This window comes from Anastrepha ludens, chromosome 2 (genome assembly GCF_028408465.1).
Source record: "Anastrepha ludens isolate Willacy chromosome 2, idAnaLude1.1, whole genome shotgun sequence".
Lineage (NCBI taxonomy): Eukaryota > Metazoa > Arthropoda > Insecta > Diptera > Tephritidae > Anastrepha > Anastrepha ludens.
Genome location: NC_071498.1, coordinates 76,625,232 through 76,648,025, shown reverse-complemented (window position 1 = coordinate 76,648,025; position 22,794 = coordinate 76,625,232). Strand labels below are relative to the sequence as shown.

At 34.8% G+C, this 22,794-nt stretch overlaps 1 protein-coding gene across 2 annotated transcripts in view; it reads right to left on the bottom strand.

Moving 5' to 3' along the window:
* Window positions 1-15,314, bottom strand: part of LOC128871913 (peroxidase) — a 73,126-nt gene extending 57,812 nt beyond the window's left edge. Inside the window, exons 1-2 of one of the 2 annotated variants that reach the window (XM_054114087.1) lie at window positions 15,154-15,314; window positions 14,824-15,008 (exon numbers count right to left, since the gene is read on the bottom strand). The gene's annotated coding sequence lies outside the window, so the exon portion shown is untranslated. Of the gene's footprint in view, window positions 1-14,823 lie in introns of both variants that reach the window. The other variant, XM_054114086.1, reaches the window with a different exon arrangement.
* Between the last annotated feature and the right edge of the window lie 7,480 nt (window positions 15,315-22,794).

Genomic DNA, 22,794 nt, shown 5'->3' with positions numbered 1-22,794 from the left:
TGCGAAACTAAAACGGTTATGCAATATGTCGTTACTCAATACCAGCAGCGCCTGATGTTGGAATGTATCGTACGAGCCGCGTATAATTGTTAGTGTATGCCGATGATATTGACATCATCGCCCTTAACTAAAGCGCTGTGAGTTCTGACTTTTCCAAACTGGATGAAGAGGCAAAGCGAATGGGTCTGGTGGTGAACGAGGACAAAACAAAGTACCTCCTGTCTTCAAACAAACAGTCGGCGCACTCGCGTATCGGAACCCTCGTCACTGTAGACAGTTATAATTTCGAGGTTGTAAGAGACTTTGTTTATTTAGGAACCAGCATTAACACCGATAACAATGTAAGCCTCGAAATCCAACGAAGAGTCTCTTTTGTTAACATGTGATACTTTGAACTAAGTAGGCAATTCTGGCTCTTATCATGCCCGTCCTAACGTATGACGCGGAAGCATGGACGATGACAACACCCGATGAAGCGTCACTTGGAGTGTTTGAGAGAATGATTCTGCGGAAGATGTTTGTACCCTCGCCCGTTAGTGACGGCGAATATCGCAGGCGATGGAACGATAAACTGTATGAGCTTTACGACGACATAAACATAACGCAGCGAATAAAGATCCAGCGGCTACGTTGACTGGGTCATGTCGTCCGAGTGAATATAAAGTATTCGATCCGGTACCAGGTGATGGTAGCAGAGGAAGTGGGAGGCCTTTTCTGCGTTGGAACGATCAGGTGGAGAAGGACTTGGCTTCACTTAGTGTGTCCAACTGATGCCGGTTAACACGAGAAAGAAACGACTAGCGCGATTTTTTAAACTCGGACAAAATCCCGTAAGTAATCCTCGTATAAACGATCGGTCAAGTAAACCCTATCGTTTTGGGAGTTTACGAATTGTTCAATTTGAAAAATTTTCTCGTCAGAAAACGCAATTGGAAATTGGCCGCTTTCGGCCAAGCAAAGCAACTCCTCGCTTTTTCAAGTGTGACTTGTTGCTGCTTTGATGTGAGGTCATGCGACTCTTGGATCTTGTAATCAGTTTTTCATTTTTCAGTATGCAGCGGAGGCTACGTCCAGATATTTTCAGTTCTTTCGCCATTTGATTGGAACTTCGTCGGGGATTTCGCTTAAGTCGCTTCTTCACTTTTTGAACCATTTCACGTGACGTAGCAGTCTTTTGATGACCACCTTCGCGTTGCTGCCAGTATCATTGTAACGAGTAATGCTGCGATAAACAAAAACTTTATTTACTTTAAGGTGCTCGAGCTCACGAGCGATCGCTGGATGTGATTTTCCAGCCAAATATAATGCAATCACACTATTACGTTTGAGATCCAATACTGATTTTATTTGTTCGTGTTTACTCTCGCAAAAGTCTTCTACGCGCTTGTAAACAATACTCTGGACTGTCATTTAGTCAACTAACAACAGCAGACAAATGTGGCTGAGAGATGGAATCGGTGCCTAATTCTTGTTAATCGATTCAGAATGATTTTTAATTTTTTTTTGGTAAAATAAATAATATTTGCGTATGTAACTAAAGAGCCGCAGCTTCTCGTCCAAATAGCCGCAGGTTGCCGACCTCTGTCTTAGACTATGTTCATACAGGCCAATTAAATGTAAATTAATTTATTGAGTTTGTTGTTCACACATGCATAATTTAGCTGACACAATTAGTATTTGACAGATGAAAGTGTTTTGATTTTCTTTATGAAAAATTTGGTGTCAGAAAAATGGAGAAAAACTTAACTTCAGAACTAATTTTATGTGTTAATAATAGATATTTTGAACGTTCCCCACTCAATACAGTCGAGTTTGTATTGTAGCATGGCTTTGTTCAGAAAAAAGAAAGATAACGTGATAATTATTCAAACTTTAAAGAGGTAGTGACTATTGCTTTTTTTGGTATTTGCTTAATTATTTCCAGGTAATATTTTTAAACACTACCATAAGAAATCTTTTCTTTGGGAGGTCAATTGCAAATTTGTTTTTCCGTAGCTCCCGTTGCTCTTCCCTTAAATCGATAGTAGCCACCTTATCCCCCTTCCTGAATATCGTTTTCAAAATAAATCCGTTATAAAAACATATTTTCTTGGAAAATTCGTTGTTTTGTTTGTTCTCTATTTGATTCCAATACCATTTCGTTTTCTTATTAAACAGACTTCACAGAGAAAGTTTTCTTCTGGCAAGTTCATGGAAAATATCAGGGTTGCATTTCTCAACAAAAAATAAAACGCTAGAAATCAAATAAATTTGCATATTTGTTAAAAATATTAAAATAAATACCAAATATTTTAAAATTTAATTAACTATTCTTAAATGAATACATTTTAATAATTGTTAATTGGTATTTTAGCCAAATCGAAGTATTACTTATGAAGAAATAATGGCATAACATATTTTGTAAACAAGCCGACTTACTTTTTTACTGGTAACTTGCTTTTTGCGGTCCTGTGTAACATTTTTATTTCCGTAACATCTCATTTACCATATCTTTACATGAAGTTTATCATACAAATAATTTTCGTTAAACTCGTCTTAAGAACTACTTTAATTTGGGGTTTATGGACATGCAACCCTATTTTGTCACTAAATTTGCCCACATTTTGTCTAAATTTGACCGCATTGTTGAATGTTTTTTATAATTCAATTCAATTATTTTAATGTTCAATTTGTACAATTCATTAAATTTGTAAATATAAACTTGATCAGTATAAAAATATAAGAGTTGAGATTAATGATTCTCCGAAAATTTTTAACTTTCCTCTCCATACTGGATTGAAAAATTCCTCTCAATTACTTATGTAATCCATCTCCCAAAATGTAATTCGGTAAAATAACTTTTTGTAAAATCCGCATCCTTTTTTAATAATTTTTGCCCAAGCATCTATGTAATTCTCTTGAGATCTCTTGTCTACATAGAGTGCTTTCTACTATGCTATGGCTTCGTGCTACCGCCTTTTTAACTGAAGAAAGATAGGAGGGATTCATGGAGAAGCTTCTGCGAAAGCATGGAGGACTGCCAACAGTCCGCGAAATTCATACGAGTCCTTCGAGATAGTTGAGAGTCGAATGGGATGTTGGGGGATGTGTGACGAAGAATCATTAAAGTTACTTCTCGACGTTCATTTTCCGAAGAATCTGATCCCTATTAACACTTTTTTTCCTCGAGTTATCGCCGCAGGAACAGACAGGCACACTAGGTTAAATGGACTCCTTTCATCTTTCTGAGCATTCTGGTATACATGTGTATGCCTACATCCTTCTCTATTTCTTTATGATGCTATGCACAATCGTTATGAGAACAAAATTTTAATACTCTTCGCGCGCGAATAATACGTTTCATAAAGAAGTTCCTTTAATAATTTTTGTGTTAGTTTTTGCCCTATCTATAAGTAGATGCAACAGTCTAAACATACTATACGCGTGTATAACGAGTTGTATCACTTAATTGCGATTACTAAACTCGAAGTGTATTTCTATATACATGCATACTTATGCACAGACATACATAATTAAGGCATTTCCTCATTGGCATTGTCTGAATGGTGTATTTCGCTAGCGGACATTAATAACTCTATATACGCATACTATACATAGCATTACTCCAATGGTAGAAAAACAAGAGTGGAAACGAGAGTATACTCATTAGCAGGTAATGATAATGAAGGTTTTTAAACCTTGACTTTAATACAAACGAAAATAAAAAAGTTTCATTAGTTCATTTAAATTAACAAACTTCAATTAAGATTTTCTTTTTAACGAGCAAAAGTTTTATTACTACGCACAAAATGTAGAAATGTTCGGCGCGCTACTGGTGCATCAACGACCGAAAAAACATGAGTGCATTATACATATGTATTTTAATTTTGCATACATGTTAATAGGTAATTAATATTAAGAAAGGAGAATGTTTCAATCTGAATAGATAATATATGTATGTACTTATGCACGTATTACACATAATGTAATATACATAAATTGTACATAAACATAAGTATAGAAAGACTACGTCCAACCGAGTGGATGTGGTGATAGCAGGAATGAAATCTATTGAAATATCATGAATTGAATAGGAATACAATAGAACCAAAATCTTTGAGCAAAATAGATCTTATAAACTGAGTCAGATGTTTATTTTTATTTTTATTTTTATTTATTTATTTGCTTGTTAAATTATTTGAAATAAATAAAAGAAAAACAATACCTAAGTAAAGTACAATACTAAGGCGAGTGTAAAAAAGGTACGCTCATCATTTGCGGATTCGCTTTTTGGAGCGAATAAGAAAATCATAATAAAATGTGGAAAGAAGTCCAAAATTATACACAAATAAGCAAAACAAGAGGTAGGGCTAGAACATCAGAAAATAACAGAATTATAATTTCAAGGCCAAGAGAAGGGGGTCCTTGTAAATCAACTGAAAGGGAAAAGCACAGTATTATAGGTCTTGCAAAGAGATGCAAAGATAAGTGCAAAAGTGAAAGCTGAAATAACGAATAACTTTCAAGACTAGCACTTTTAGTATGCTCAACTGTCAGAAGAGTCCTAACAAAAGTCGACTCTTATGAAAGAGTTGCTAGGAAGAAGCCAGCAACATTGCCAATAAATAGGCAAAAACGCATTAGTTTCGAAAATGAGCTTATGCACAGCCTTCAGAATTTTAGAAAAGGGTTATTGTTTAGGATGGAAACAAGTTTTGCATTTTTAGTATCAAAGGAAGAAAAATTGTGTGGAGGAAATCGAGTATATAGTATGGCACACGGCTCAGAAATTAAAGTTATAGTTTCTCAATAGTGTCCCCTAAACTTATGGGCGTTTCTGGAAAGAAATGTAAGGAAACAACAAATTACAAGCACAGAGATTTTGAAATTCGATGAGTCTACCAAATTGGTAAATTCGAAGCAAAATAGACTTTTGCATTTCAAGTAAAATCTATTATTTATTTGTTAAATGGTGTGTTCGAAAATAAATGATGGATTTTATTTAATAAATTTAATGCCTCATATTATTGTAGTTAAAGATAAGAAAAATTTATTTCATAAACCTAAAAACTTTTTTCTTGTTACTTTTTCAACTATTCACAAAGGAATGTAGACTTATGACACTAAGTGTACGTACATATATTGCACTTATACAATTGTATGGATGTACGAGAAAAACAACAGTGAGCTTAAAATAGAGCCTTGTTTATAGGGAAAAAGTCGATAGAGCGTTATTGCCATAAGGAAAGAGCTTAACATTATTGTTTCGCGGAGAGGTACGCAAAATTAATATTGTGTGATTTACGTCTTTTCAACTAAAAGTATCGAAAATTCAGATTTTTTCGAATCAAAGTCAATGCGTACTTGTAGCATCAACCACGTCGGTTAAAAGAGTAATGCGTCTACGTTTCTTTTGAAAATCAGACTATTTGTTAAACGATTTTTGGACGTTAAGGAGTTATCCCTTTGTTTATAAGTATATATATATCAGGTTTTCAAAAGCTTTAAACAGGAAAGTTAGGATAGATAGGATAAATTAATTATTATTCCTTGGTATTGGGATATTTTTTGCTTTCCTCCAACTGGGTGGCTATGTGAACGCTGTGTGACATGTGGATGTTGTGACATGAGTGAAAAGTGGAAGCAAAAACTGTGGCAATGATGTAGCTCATCTACATAGACGGCACGGGACTTTATGGAAAAAAGAGGTTCTAGTTCATCATTCATTATCAGCGCGTTGGTTATTACCCTCTATATCGTTATGCCGGGCAAATGACTTTGATGCAACGAAGCTTAAGCGTATTGATATAATCTATCAATGTTTGTTGCACGTATATGATTGTTGACTAAATCCATATTGTTAAATTCATTCCACGTACCTTTGCTTCGGCGATTTTATAAAGAAAAACTTACTTATAAACTTTTTGCGTTTCTAATCTTTTTCATTTCTTTTCTGATTTCTGATTTTACTCAAACAACATGGGAAACTATTCGTTTTCATTGCTTATAAGCTTTGTTTCATTTGACAACAAGATGTTTAATTTCATTACTATTAAGCCACGGATGTAAATATTTTCGCTTGATTCGTTTTTTTACGGCCATGTTTAGCCACAAAAGTTCTGTTCGGTTTCGATTCGACACATTTCTTAATTTTTATTCCTTGAAAAAAATAAATCCTTGGAACATACGCGATCGGTAGAATTTGCAATAATAATACTGAAAAACACATCTTTGTGAATATCTACTGCCATGAAATTGTAATATTTTTGAATACTGGTATCAAAGCCCAAATTTTCTTTTAAAAAAATATTTTCTTATATCTACCTCCTCCTCGGTCCTGTAGGTCAGCTCTACATAACTAAGCTGGTTCAAAAACCTTTCAGAAGTAGTAGTATTTTTGGTTGCTGGTTTAGTTATATTTTATTGGATACCTATTTTGATTTTATGGCAAGCATATTTCTTCCAGTTACAAAATTTTTGGAAAAAATATTCATTCCCGTATATTTTAAATAGAAAAATTATTTATACGCAATGTTTTTGGCAGTACTGTATGATAAATTAAAAACGAAGCATTAAAGAAAAATTGGTACAATTAAAACAACAAAGAACTGATAAGAAAACAGATGTTTTCGCGTCGATGCGTCGAAGTTACTAAGCGCGTAAGCGGGCTCATAACACACAGGAAGGTATACTAAAAATATGTTACAATAAGATTTTCGCCTTACTTCACTTATGCACGGGTTTCGCAACTATAATTACAATATTACTGGTCCGCCGATGCCCACATATTGTCATTGATGAACGCCGAGTTGGCACAAAAGTTAAGTAATTTCACTAATTTGCTATTGTCTAACATAACGAGGGCGGAACATATCCACATTTGAAGGAACAATAAATCGTGCAATATAGGAATTTTTTTTAAGATTCATATACATAAATATTAAGGAAGCGATCAATTGTAACGTAATTTGTCAAACACCTGCATACATTTTTTGTGTGCTTGTGCTCAGTGTCGCATCCAAGTACAATTTTAGCTCTGTTCAACGACGGTTGTTTGTAACAGCGTACCAGATAGGTTAGGTTAGGTTGAAACGGTGGTCCTGTGGGACGCAGTCAGGCTCATAGCCCATTGTGATGCCGCGTTGGGAGCTTGCCGCTATCTCTCCTAAAACCAGTGTGAGCTTTTCAGAAATTTTAGAATATCTCTGATTTCTGCAGAACTGAGATCTTCCAACTCATTAAAAAGTTGTTTACCTAGAATGGTAAATCCACGTCTGGATAGAGCAGGACAGTGGCACAATAGGTGCGAGATTGTCTCTTCCTCCTCCTCATCTAGACAACTTCTACAGAAGTCAAGTGTTTGCACACTCATCCTTTGGGCGTGTCTACTTATGAGGCAGTGCCCCGTTATCACTGAAATCAGTGTGCTAAGAATACGCTTATTTTGGCTTAGCAGAGATTCTGTGCGTTTAGCATTAAGAGTGGGCCACAGTTGTCGGGCGATTCTGCAGGTGGTTTCATTAGTCCATCTTTCGTTCGCTGCTCTTACGATTTTTTCAAGGATAAGTAGTTTGCATGTTTGTAAGGGTATCCCTATGTCATTATCTATGTACTCATCGGTAAATTTACAGTTACGCTCAATGTCGCGATGGCCTGGAATCCATATTACCTTTAGGTGAAATGACTCAGCCATCTCGTTAAGATATGTGCAGCATTTCATGGCTACCTTGGAGGTTGTCGACAGTTTTGTGAGGGATTTTATCGCCGCTAGGCTATCAGTAAAAATGTAGATATCATTTCCGGATATCGCATCACCCTGTACAAGTGTTGCGGTTTTCATTATTGCCATCAGTTCAGTCTGAATGACACTACAGTAGTCGGGGAGCCAAAAAGGAAGGAGATGTTCAGAGTATACACCTCCGCCCACCCTGCCCTCGAGCTTTGAGCCATCTCTATACATGTATGGGCTCGCCCTGTCTTACATCGTCCCGTTCCCTCTCTTGCCTTGAGGGTAGGAGGGTCGTGAAGGCTGTAATTGCAAGTGTAGGCGGGAGCGCATAGTCCACCAGTCCGGGAAGCCCCAAAGTGCCAACCAGGATTTTACCGTGACCATAATCCGTGTTTGACCTTACATAGAGTGTTCTGCCTTGTTGCCGCACTGCGTGCGTTATATATTGTTTGCAGATCTACCGGAAGGAAATTTAATGTCGCATATTCACCTAATTCTGTTTTTACACGGTAGGTTGGTTCCAGAAAAAACCGTGTAAAAAGAGACATTGATCGTATGCAAAAATAGGTGATTGGTTCCTAATCTCTAAAACCTATTAAAATTAGTCAAAAACAAGGATTTTTTAAGAACAAGTATTCAAGTCTATTTAATTAAATCACATATACAATGTTTATTTTTACAAGCATAGTTATTAAAGATAAAAAAGTTATGCACTCTAATCTTAAAAATAATATGGATTAAATATATGGCAAGCTCAGGAACTAAAAATAATTTTGTTAAACAGCTATGTTGTTAACGAAAAGAATAGGTTATTCAATTTTTAAGGCAAAAAAATAAAAAAACAAAATAAGTGATAATCATAATACGGAACATAAATTTAATTGCTGTCATCATCAGTTGCTCGCATTCGTTTGCTTCGAACGCGTATACAATCACTATCATCGCTGGAATAATTTTGAACTGGACTTTCTCTTGCTCGTTCAACATTCTTGCTACCTCTTTGTATAATTCTTTGTAACGAGCCACACAAGAATTCAGCTCACGTTGGAATTGTGCAGCTCTTTCGACATTGAGATCATTTGTGATGGAATGGGGTCCTAATTTATTTGCAAGTTGAAGTCCTTCTTGAATTAAATTTGCAGTTAATTTTACAGGTTCTTCACTCCCACTACTTTTCATAGAATCAGCATTCTGTGAGGCAAAATGTAATACCTACATTTTCCTCTTCGCTAAGGACTTTATCAATCATCAGTTCATCAATGTCATCAAAAACCAAGTCATCAAAACCCTCCACACCAACTGCGTGGGTAAAATCAATTATATTGGGATATTCTTTTGTATTTGGATTCACAGGATTCACAGGATTTTTATCTTTAATAGAAAACTTTTCCTAGCATCAATTACTGTAAGAGTTTTATCCTTATCCAAAGTGTCCAAAATGTACTGAAATGTTCTTTTGATGTAGTAAGTTTTAAATGTTGCGATAATGCCTTGGTCCAGTGGTTGGATTAGGGATGTGGTATTCGGTAGCAGGAATAAAACTTGTACATTTTCGTGTTCCAACTGATGATGCCCGGGTGCATTATCTACCAACAGAAGAACTTTAAATTCTAAGCCTTTTTCATTCATATATTTTCTAGTTTCTGGTATAAAATATTTAATGAACAATTCTGTGAAAACTGTAGTTGTCTCACCCATGCTTTTTTATTGGCCATCCAATTAACCGGAAATGTACCAAAATCGACACCTTTCATTGCTCGAGGCTTAAGTGCACGATTGATAAGCAGGGACTTTAACATCCGATCACCAGAAGCGTTACAACAAAATAAAAATATGACTCGGTCGTTTTCTACAATACTTTAAAACCGCAAACACTTTTTTGCGATTTGGCCACATATTTTTTTCCAAAAAAGAAAAGTTTCGTCGACATTAAAAACCTGATCTGGACTGAATGCACCATCGGCTATTATTTTTTGAAGTTTTAGTGACAAGCAATTTTGAGCCTTCTCCATTTCGAAGGCGATCTAAAATTTCTATTTTGGTTTCCAAAGAATTTACTTTACGTTTAAGTTTTGTATTTGACATTTTCTTTTAGGGATACATAAAATATTTAACAAAATTAAAAAATATAAATAACTGAATAAATATAAAATATTTTTTGGCTTACCTTTTATGTTAATGCGTTAAATTTAATGTAACGTTGGAAAAACAAATTTGCCAATAAAAAATTTCTTTACCAAACACGTCTGATTGCATTGATAATTTACAAAATATTAACACATTTCAATTGCTCTGACCAGTAAATTTGCTTGTATGCACAAAACAGGATTTCCCCTAAATTTGTGATATGAACATATTTCGCAAAAATTAAATTTGATTAAAGAAATTTAAGCACAAAAAATTTTAAATCGTGCTAAATGGAATAAAAACGTGTAAAAAAATTAAAAATATTTTATTTTCAAACCGTGTAAAAAAAGGCCGTCCAAAAACAGAATTAGGTGTAATGCTTTCGATGGTGTGGTTGACATCGCACCGATTACCAGATATATTAGATAGGATATATGAGAATGAAGTGCGCAACCAGGACTGTTTTTAAGGGGGGCTTGCATAAAAGTCTCTGAGAAATAATTTATACTAAGACAATGAAAAAATATTTTTACATTAAAACAAATTTAAAACTATCAAGCAAAATAAAAATTACTAAAACATATTAGGTCCAAATCACAGTGTACCAAATAAGGATATTTAGTCGCATGAAAATGAAAAGAATATAATTTAATTTCGGCTGGTCGCTTATTTTCAGCAATTTCACTACAATTCCTTCCACCGTAGGAGTTTGAGTCTATACATCGTACCTTTCACTTGATGAAGGCCAAATACTTTCCTTTTAACTTTGTGTCAATCATTTATTTAAGTGACTTATAAAGTACTGCGTAAAAATTCTTTTCTCTTAATGATAGAGAACCTACATATTTTGTTTAAGCCGAAGATAAAAATCTTAAGAAAAAACGACGTTTTGGTTTTAAACTGTAATCAATCTTTACAATTATTTAAAAAATGATGATTTCATATCAATAATATTATAAGAACAAAATTTTTCCGAGCCCTTATATCTCCTTACTTAACATGTCGTTCTTTCTTTTGCACAATTTATGCTGCTATACTCGTACTATGTATATGTAAGTGCATAGTAGAACATCTTCACCAAATTGCATCGAAATGAAAGATGCATTTTTTGGGGGTTGACATGTTTTGCATCATATACATACATATATCACGTTCTTTGTTAAGGGTACATTAGAGGTGACACATTATAACGTCATAACCATAACGATATTTGCTGTTTTCTATTAATGGTGTCATAGCCATAAATATAATGGCTGATATTTGCATACGTTGTCATTTATTTGTTCATTTGGAAAAATCAGAAACTAAAGAAAAGATAACAGAATGAGCAGTGACGAGAAAATTTAATCATTAATATATACATTGCATTTTTCTGGATTTACTTTACAAAAGAATTCAAGAAAGCCGCTTGCGAAAACACGAAAACTCCAATGCAACTGACTTGAGTTTACAGTTATTGTACTCGTATTAAATTTAAACCGCGAGTTAACGTGTTTGTTTGTGCCAGCTAATAACATAAAATTAATAAAAGATATAAAATATAAATCGGCTCCCAAATTTCTAGAAATCCGATTCAAAGAATTACGAGTATTGATAGTACATCGATCGAATAAAATCTTTAGAGTCTTACAATAAGAAAAAAATTTTATCATTTCATATAATTTCATACAATTTCGTTGTTTGAAAACAAAATTTTTTTTTTTAATATTGTAATTTTGGCATCAACTAGCACTTTTATTTATGAGCTTCTTAATGAGAATTTAACTGAAAGATGTTCCCTAACCAGGCATACCAGGCATTATGTTCTGAGCGCTTAATCAGACATTGAAATAACGGCCCTGAGTTTCGTTTGCGTCGACTTAGGTAGTCTACTAGAGTGGAGTTAACTCCAGCTGAAATTTGCGTATAAATGGCTTTCGAGTTGAGTGAAGCCTCAAATCAGCTATTTAAACTAGAAATAAAAGAATATCAAATAGCAAAAGGTATGTTTATACAAATTGGGCCCATTCAAAGAAATATTTGTCTGTTCGTTTCCAAACATTGATATGATTATTTTCAAGAATGGCAACTTCTTCTGAAACACTGTAGATATTTATTATACTAGGCATCTTTGGCCTATAATTTTTTCATTTGCACTTCTTATACTTATTTACACACATTACATAACGAACGGGCGACCAGTGCGTAGTATCTCACGATAGTGACAGGATAGCATTAGTTAGATAGCAACTGAGTAAAGAAATCGCTGATTTATACGAGTTCATTGAATATCTTATGCAAAACTATTTTTTTTTTTATTGGGAGCAGGGGCGGAAAAAAGAGCGAAGCAAAACGAGATATCGGAGTGGAGCTAAAGCGGAAAGCTGCTTCGCTATGCAATTGAAATGCAAAACCACCCATTTCGATTGTTTATGCAATAAAAATAAAGAAATACTACGATAAAATCTGATTTTCGAAAATTAATGGCCAACATACTTTACCAATGTTTAACACAAATAAAGTTTAATCGAGTGCATCAATTAAATTGTTCTTATTTTCAGATTACAAATAAATATTCTCAAATTAGAAGTAAAGGGTGGTTAAGTTTCAAGGGCCGGTGTTGATTTTGAATAAAATACAACTTTTTTAGGAAATTGTTCTCATTTCTCTTTATTATGTTAATATTGGTATGGCTCAATAACGTATGGAACAAAATATCAGCCAAATGGCAGCCGCGGCCTCGGCGGCACACCTCCATCCGATGGTCAAAATTTTCGATGACGCTGAGGCATAATTGAGGTTTTATGCCGTTAATGTGCATATCTTCCAAATAGGGCCATAAAAAGTTCGTTATCATCTCACGATAGCGAACATTATTCACAGTAACTGCCTGGCCGGCCTCATTTTGGAAAAATACGGCCCAATGATGCCGCCGGCCTATAAACCGCACCAAACAGTCGCTCTTTGTGGGTGCACTGGTTTTTCGGCAATCAGTCTTGGATTATCATTCGCCCAAATGCGGCAATTCTGCTTATTGACGAATCCACTGAGGTGAAAATGTGCATCATCCCTAAAATCACGAAGTGCGCGATAACTTTAGCGCGTTGCTCGATTGTGTATCTTTCCATGGTTCAAATTGAGTTAGTTTGGAATTGAAAAATGTCAAATGAAATGCACAAAAAAACTTGACGTTTAGATGTGGTTTAAATCCAACATCGGCTCTTGAAATTTAGCCACCCTTTATAATTAATAGATTTCCTGAATTTCCAACTGGAGTGGCGGTTGCTCAGGTTCACACCTGTGCACATACATATGTATAACCAACCATGCATACTATATGCATACCAATAAGCGCTTATTAGAAGTTCTTCCCGAGTTGGAAGAGGAGTTAGCGCAAGTTTGTTTTATTTTTAAGGGACTGCTTTGAAGAAGGCAAGATACTTAGATATTGATCAATAAATAAATATTTTTTGGAGGAGGGAAATATAGAAAACCACGAACTAAGTGGAAATTTGTATTTAAATCTGTAATACAAATAAATAAGCATATTCAGATCCATTTACAGTTTTTTTTATAACTTTCGTTTGAATTCAGGAGTGAGAATTTATGGAGAGCATACGAGAGAGAGAGAGAAAACGTGAAATGACGTTTTCAACTATTAAAAATTATAAAATTCTGCCATCATGAATCGAAAAATGTTTCTCTCGGATTTATTTTGAAAATTCCATATAGCTAATTTTAATGCCCCTTAGTTTTTAGCAATCCTGAATTGTACTCACTCGTAAATAGCTCGAAGAATGGCATTGCCAAACTAATATCACATAAACATTTTTTAGTCCTTTGAATCTTTAAAGTCCTTTCAAAATTTAAAATGATGTGGAAATGAAAAATTGAGTATGCAGCATTGCGATCTAAAATCTGTAGTTTCACGTGCTCATACAGTTTTTCGTAGCTAAATTTAGCACAGTGACATCAATGCTTTTTGACGATTTTTCAATATTTCAAATCTAATTTCAAAATTAAAAAATGTCTTTTTTATTAGATCAAAAAAGAAAACCACCTCATCCAAACCAAAAATAGCCAAAAGCGGGGAAAATTGTTGGATTTTTAGAATATCATATCGATTATAATTGATTCAGTTAACTCAGTTATCATCTGAAGAGAGATTCTTAATTTGCAAATTTGGGTTGGTGACTTTTTATTTATTGAATGCCGAAGGCTTTAGTAGCCAGTGTGCTAATTAAGTTAGGGTTATATTGCATTGGGCCGCCGTAGCCGAATGGGTTGGTCCGTGATTACCATTCGGAATTCACAGATAGAACGTTGGTTCGAGTCTCGGTGAAACCAAATTAATAAAAACATTTTTTTAATAGCGGTCGCCCCTCGGGAGGCAATGGCAAACGTCCGAGTCTATTTCTGCCATGAAAAAGCTCCTCATAAAAATATCTGCCGTTCGGAGTCGGCTTGAAACTGTAGGTCCCTCCATTTGTGGAACAACATCAAGATGCACATCACAAATAGGAGGAGAAGCTCGGTCAAAAACCCAAAAAGGGTGTACGCGCCAATTATATATATATATTGCATATGTCCCCTTTAAATAATAATAATAATTTAGCCGGGGTTCTCTTCCATGCGTCTTGATGTTGTTCTACAATAAGACAGAACTATATTACAAGTTTTTTTCATGTCAGAAATTCGCTCAAATTTTCGCCAGTACCCTATCGTGGCGTGACCACTATTTGATAAAACTTTTAGTATAATTTGATTTTTCATATCCCCACTGGGCTTCTACCCAGTGACCCAACGTATAATAGTTACCCATCTCACCACTCGGCTAAAACGGTTGCCAAATTATTTACACATAAAAATTAAAATGACATTGCAAAATTATAGGTGTTAGTCAGTACTTTAGAGATATATGCAGATTATTCATTTTACAATGATTTTGTAATCGAAAATAAAGACCCAATGTTGATCAAGATGTTTCAAATATCAACGTTTTTACTTACTATAAATGTTTAAGATTTTCTTAGAAAATTTGCAGAATTCATAAATTTCAATTGCTGTTGAATTTCACTTGCTCTCTTTTTGTTACATACAAATGTTTTGACCACCAAATTCGTTATATTGTTATTTTCCGTTTTGTTTTTTCTCCTGCTTTGCTTTTTTTATTAATAGTTTCAAAGTAAAATACCTAAAACAATATTTCAGCGTATAATAACCACTTCACACTTCCTTAAACGATTTTTTATTATTTTTTAGTGCGACTGGGAATTCATTTCATATGCCACGCAAAAATCTGCTGGTAGCGCGTTTTTTGTTTAATGTGCAGTTTTTACTTTTTAACTTGTATTCGGCTTCAAAATTCAAATTTAGCGCCACATAAAGCTGTTACCGAGAGCGAACTGCGATATTTTGTGCACAAAAAATGTGGATCGCGCTGCAACTGGAATCAAAATTCGATCGAAAACAAGGCACTGCTGGCAATAACAAACTAACTTCAATGAATTGAAATTGCCGTTATTTATAAGAAAAGCCTCTGGTCGCGCAAGTGCAATAAAAGAAGTTGAGGTGGTAAGTTATCCAATGGATAAGTCAAGCCACTCGTGTCGGCAAACTTTTGAGCAGTACATAGCTTAAATTTACTCCTCAGCAAAAGGAAATAATGAGAACTATCCATGTGTCCACGAATAATATGTGCATGTATACGTTTAAAGTACTACTATTTAGTGAACTTTTTGACTCTCAGTTGATATAGTTTGATTAGACGTTGTCTCAACTGTGGCAAATACCTTTTTTTATAACAGTTTTAGGGGCTTCGATTATTCGTATGTGAATTTGTATTTGTTATGCAGGCATATACATATACATACATAATTTAGTAAATACATATGTATATGAACATCTGCGTACAACCGAAAAGCTGGCGGTTATGGTGTCGTACTTATTTTGCCTTCACTGTCAAAGCTTAATTTTTATCATTCCTATACTCTAAGCAAACTGGCCCCATTTATTATAAGCTTACATACAAACAAGCAGGCGCACAACCAAGTGGGGTAATGGTTTTGTACCAAATCCTCTCAAAAAATAAATAGTATACATAAACATTTTACAATTATACAGTGAACACGAACTATTCGAAGTGTCTGAAAAAGTTTCAAAAATCTTTATAAAAACAAAGCAAAAAAAAAACCAAAAGGTACTACGGTGCTGCTGCTTATTTGATGGCTCACCTCGTCCATTGGTGGTAGTCCAAAATCTTCAGCTATTGGTAACAAAATCAAAAATATTAAAATTAAAATTTATTAAATCTTCGCGACAAGTGTAAAATAGCGTACTCTTTCTAAGTTAAATTTGCAAAATAAAAAATCAGCTATCCTGCTCCGCAACTCAATATCGTAAACAGTAGCGACCAGCTGTTCTCATCTGAAGAATTGCCAAATACGAAAATGACACAAAAAGCGCAGCACAAGCGTGGTTGGCAAAATCAAATACAACCCCTACTAGGAAAAATAGAAGAGTTAGAGAATTTTTGCCCATCTTTAAAAAAAGAAAATGAAGATCTTAAAAAAGAAATTAAAAATTTAAAATTAAACTCGGAGAAAACGAGCGAACTTCGAATAGAATATTTTACTGATGAATATGCGGTTATCAAAGAGACGGAGTTCATTCTCAGCAAACCGAAAAGGCAATCGAAAAAACGAAGAATTGAAGGCTCTCCTGACACGGTTTTAGAGACAGAAAAAGAAAAACCTCCGGGTGTTAGATATCCAAGTCCACCACCAATAATGCTTTCAGGTGTCGATAAAAGCTATCAAGAAATTCACCAAGTACTGAAAAACAACACGACTTTAAATTTCTCGTTGAAACTTACAGGCAATGATTCCTATAAAATAAATTTTTACGATGGTTTGATTATAGAAAAATTACAAAGATTTTTAATGAGAACAAACTCTTCTCCAAACCAGAAAGTTGAGAGTCATTGTAAAGGACCTACACCATTCATGTGATCCAGATGAAATTGTGTCTGACTTAAAACAACAAGGTCTAAAAGTCACAAAATGCATTCCGCAAACTAAAATGGAAAACAAAAGAACCTCTAAATATGTTCGTTGTATATTTCGAACCAAGTGAAGAAATTAAAAAAGTGTATGAAATTAAACACTTACTGAATTCTGTCGTCAAAGTGGCGGGTGATTTTTTAGCTATTATCTTTTTAAACAGTTGGTTTAAACAGCTGACACACGTTTCCTGTTTTGTTTCATTGTAAAACCTCTTCAGTTTGGTCTATAATTTAACCATGAATCGTCTTACAAACGAACAACGCTTGCAAATAATTGAATTTTATTATAAAAATGCGTGTTCTGTTAAGAAAGTTTATCGCGCGCTTCTTCCATTTTATGGTCAGTTTAATCGACCCACTGAAGGGGCCATTCGAGCTATTGTGACTAAATTTAGAACCAAATTTACATTATTGGACCACCAACACACTTACGTAGAGTGCGAACTGAAGAAAATATCGCAGCTGTATCGGCCAGTGTTAATGATGACCATCAATTATCGATTCGTCGCCGTTCGCAGCAATTGGGCCTCCGTTATTCAACAACGTGGACAATTTTGCGAAAGGATTTAGGTGTGAAGCCTTTCAAAATACAGCTGGTGCAAGAATTGAAGCCGAACGACCTACCGCAACGCAGAATTTTTGGTGAATGGGCTCTTAGAAAGTTGGCCAAAGATCCACTTTTTTATCGAAAAATTGTGTTAGCGACGAAGCTCATTTTTGGATCAATGGGTACGTAAACAAGCAGAATTGTCGATTTTTGAGTGAAGATCAGCCAGAAGAATTGCAAGAGCTACCAATGTATCCAGAAAAGGTCACAGTTTGGTACTGTTTATGGGCTGGAGGTATCATTGGATCGTACTTCTTCAAAGATGGTGCGAATCGTAACGTAACTGTGAATGGTGAGCGCTACCGTGAAATGATATCCTACTTTTATTGCCCAAAATGCAAGAACTTGACTTGCACGACATGTGGTTTTAGCAAGACGGTGCCACATGCCACACAGCACGCGTAACAATGGACTTGTTGAGAGGCGAGTTCGGTGAACATTTTATTTCACGTTCGAGACCTGTCAATTGGCCACCCAGATCGTGCGATATAACGTCTCATGTCTATTCAGACAAGCCTGCTTCAATTAACGCGCTGGAAGACAACATTAAAGCATTTATATGTGAGATACCGGCCGAAACATTGGAAAGAGTATGCCAAAATTGGACTAAGTGGATGGACCATTTGAAGCGCAGTCGCGGTCAACATTTGCATGAAATAATCTTCAAACATTAAATTATACGGACTGTACTATCGATTTAAATAAATATTTCATGCATTTTTCTGAATTGTACGTGTGTTTTTTTTGAAAAACTTTCCTATAGCTCTTAAAAAATCACCCTTTAGAAGCTCTGAAACCTTCAAAGCTAATTCCGCAGTGTAAGTCTTGTCAAGGCTTCTTGCATACAAAAAATTACTGCTGTAAACCACCAAAATGCGCAGGAAATCATGCCACAATTGAATGCACAAAGGAGGATACTCAACCGCCTAAGTGTTGTAACTGTGAGAAAAATCATCCAGTCAGTTATCGAGGATGTGAAGTTGCAAAACATCTTCAAAAACTGCGTAATAAAAGCACCGAAAATAGAAATGAACACAACACAAGAAAAACAGTTCTTAATGTAAATGCTACTGTTGTACCAGATAGAAGCTTCGCAGAAGTCGTATCTGAAAAGAATAACAACAGCGTACCAAGCAAATCCTTCTCTTGAGCAAATTCTGTCGAAGTTAAATGAGCAAACCGCCTTCAACCAATTGCTTTTGAAAATAATTGAAAAGATTAAACAAAAGCAAGACACCAAAAAATAAAAAACAAGAGAACGACCGTCAAAGTTATGGCATTGGATGCAAATGGAATCATGAAGAAAAAGGAGGAACTTAAACTTATTCTTGAAAGCAGAGAAATCGACATTTGTCCTATATCAGAAACTCACCTAACAAAGCAAATGTTCATCAATTATTTTATGTATTGTTCTAATCATCCTCTAAATAATGTTAGAGGACGCAGTGCCATTTTGATAAAAAAATCTTTAGAACATTATGAGGAAGTAAAGATTAGTACTGCTGAATTCCAAGCAGCAACAATCAACATTAAACTAAACGATACGAGTTTGTCCATCACATCCATATATAGTCCGCCAAGACATAATATAATAAATAAAATGTGATCAATACAAAATGTTTTTAAATAAACATAAAGGAAGATTTGTGATTGGAGGAGATTTCAACGCAAAACATGTAAACTGGGGCTCCCGTTTAACAACTAGTAAAGGCCGCGAGTTATTGAATGCCTCCCAACAACTAGGCTGTGATATTATCTCTACGGGTAATCCAACATATTGGCCAACAGACCCGTCTCAAACACCCGATTTAATCGATTTCTTTGTTATAAAACATATTCCGAGAAACCTAACGTTTATTGAAGATGAAGTCGAACTTAACTCAGACCATTCACCCATTTTTCTCACCATTGTAGGGGAATTAAAAAAAATTACACACAATATCTCCCTTTCAAACAAACTTAATGACTGGGACTACCTCAAAAATATTATCGATGAAAAAATAGACGTAAAAAGCATAATAAACAGTTCTGAAGACATTGATAACGAACTTGAAGTCTTTTCGACGCAAATTCAAAATGCTACTTGGATGAGCACACCAGTAATTCAAGAGAAATACTGCCGCCAATCGTATCCAGCTGAGATTTTAAAAATCTTACGCGAGAAAGAAGGAAAAAGTGGCAAATATTACGGTGTCCCGAATACAAAACTAAGCTCAATTTTCTTATAAATCTTCTTACCAACAAGATTATAGAGTTCAAGAATACAAAATTAAATGATAAAATTAAAAGATTATCGGCAGACAAAACAACGCATTATTCCCTATGGAAAATGACAGCTCATATGAAAAGACCTATCTGCCACAATCCACCTATAAGGATGTGCAATGGTATTTGGGCAAAAAATGATTTTGAGAAGACAGAGGCGTTTGCCTTGCACTTAGAAAACATTTTTCAGCCAATTGAAGGTACTAACACTTTTAATGATCTTTCAACTGTGCAGGATTCAACGTGCATCCATCCGATTACAACCGGAGAATTGCTTAATGAAATAAAAAAATTAAAGCTTAAGAAATCGCCTGGCTTTGATCTTATCACATCTGAAGTTTTAAAAAACCTCTCACCAAAGGCTTCAAGAAAATTGCTACGTATGTATGTATAATGAACGCTTGCTTAAAACTAAAGTACTTTCCTTCACAATGGAAAGTATTAGAGGTAATAATGATTCCTAAGCCCGGAAAAGATACTAATGAATTAAGCTCGTACAGACCTATTTCATTGTTACCCATAATGGGAAAGCTTTTTGAAAAATTGTTTTTGACAAGACTAAAACAAATATATATATATGTAATAAGGTAATCTAGGTACATAACTACATACATATGTGCACATAAGAGAAAATAAAAAACCGTTAAATTTTCTATATTAAAAAAAAACTAATAATGAAACAAAAAGATATGTTTTAATGAAAACAAATTAAATCTTATTCCACATGGAACAAATAAACACCCAAGACCCCCCTTAAGTGCGCGCATGCTTACGAGTATACGAGTACTTTATGAATATATACATACATGTATGTTTGTTTACATCGGCATGTATTTGCAAATGCCACTTACTATCATGTCATTGAATAAACTGGAATTTTCGTGCTGCATGTCGGTATTATTTCATTCATAAACTCTGCAGCATATTAGAAAAAGCATTTATGTCATGCGTTATTGAAAACGTAGTTTGTATGTACATTAGGGGCCTTCGCAAGAAAAACTGCGCCCCAATTTCAATCTTTAACACAAGGAAGTATAAAAAGCCGCACTGTCAGACCATTTTTATTATTTGCTATTCAGCGAATAATAAAAATGGTCTGACCGTCTCCGACTATCACTCAACGCGAACGGTTGTGATTTATCTGAGTGCGTAACTATCGAAGACCACAAACTGGTAAAATCCACAAAACAAAAGAACAAACAAGCAAAACAATAACAGCATACCAAATCGTCAAACAAACAAACAACAATAACACAAAACCCAAACAAACGTGCAGCTGCCCTATCAACAACTAAAAACTAAACAAGGAACAAAGTAAAATAACAATTACCCAAGCGATAACAGAAACAAAGTAGAAAATGGGCGATCCACCGGATCGAGGAAAAGCAAACAACCAGCTCGTTTTCACAACCAACAAAAACAAAACACTGAAAAATAATTCTAACTCACCCAAGTACCTAGTTATATCAAGAATTGACAACACAAAGTAAAAGTATGCCCCTTCCTAATAAAAAGAGTTATCGACTCGGTGTTCGATGGTGAAGTAGAATTGTGTAAAAAAATAAGAAGTGGAAATATCTTAATAAAAACAAAAACACAAGCAACAAAATTAATTAATCTAACAACATTTACATCCACCATAAAAGTTGAAGTCACGGAACACAATATCCTAAACACCACAAAAGGCGTTATTTTTTCAAGGGAGTTGAAAGGGATACCAGAGGACACAATTAAAGACGAACTGAAACACCAAAACGTAAGTGAAGTAAGGAAAATAATGAAAAAAAATCGGCCAAAGTTTATTCGAAACGGGTTTACTAATCATCACGTTCGACCATCCTACACTGCCAGATGCCCTATTTACCGGCTACGAAAAAGTAAAGCTAAGACCATACATCCCACTTCTCCTCCGATGCACTAAATGCTTCAGATACGGTAATTCACAAAAAGTATGCAATAACACCCAAGAATGCGTAAACTGTGCAAAAGCCTCCCACACCGACCCTGAACTAAGCGAAAAGTGCACCAAGTGCCTACAGCAGTTGCATTCACCAAGGTATCAACAACACAAACCACATTGCCTTGGACAAAACGTGCTCAATATTCATAAAAGAAAGGGAAATCCAAGCCATAATAACACTAGAAAAAGTGGATAGACGAAAAGCAAATTCTACATTCGAAGAACGTGACCCACAAAACACACCATACGCAAAAAAGGCAGAAATTATACCAACATCACTTCCAACACAATCCACAACTCACACACCAATAACAACCAGAATACCAAAAATTGACAAAACGCAAGCAACCAGCTCCAGCAACATCAACAATAATCCATCACACTCATCAAGCTTACCACATAATTCGCCTCCACCACATACATCGACCTCCACGCAAAGAGAACAAACTGACTACTCAGATGTCTTACTCAACAGCACCACTACGGCGGGAAATGCCATACAAAAAATTGTGAAAGAAAACAAAAGAATCTTGCCAAAAAATATCTCCAACAGAACCAACGAGTTAAAAAAGATAAATGAGACGTTGTAGTTGAAAATTTTTTATTTTGCAAAAAAAAATTCAAAATTTTGTCGAAATTCAATATTTCAAAAAGTGTATTTTTTGTTTTTAACTTTTTCCAAATCAAGAGGACACCTCAAACTTCAATTGAGCTGAATGCCCAGTAGCTAAAATGAGTTGTTTTTGAGTAATGAATTTTTGAGTAAAACACCTGTTTTGCACTTTTTGTTTTGTGAAAAATAAAAAAATTTCAACAACTTTTTTGCAATTGTTTCTTAAAAAACTTAAAAATGGCTTTAAAATATGAAATTTCAAATCACGTTTATTACTATGCGCGCACAAAAAGTAAAAAACGAAAAATTTCATAATTCCAATAAGAGGTGTTATTTTGATATTCAAAGAAAAATGCTAATTTTAATATAAATGTTTATTTCATTATAAAGAGGAAGTATGCCGTTAATAGTGGAAAATAACATCCGCCAAATGACCACCACGACCACGCTTACAGGACAATATCCTTTTCAT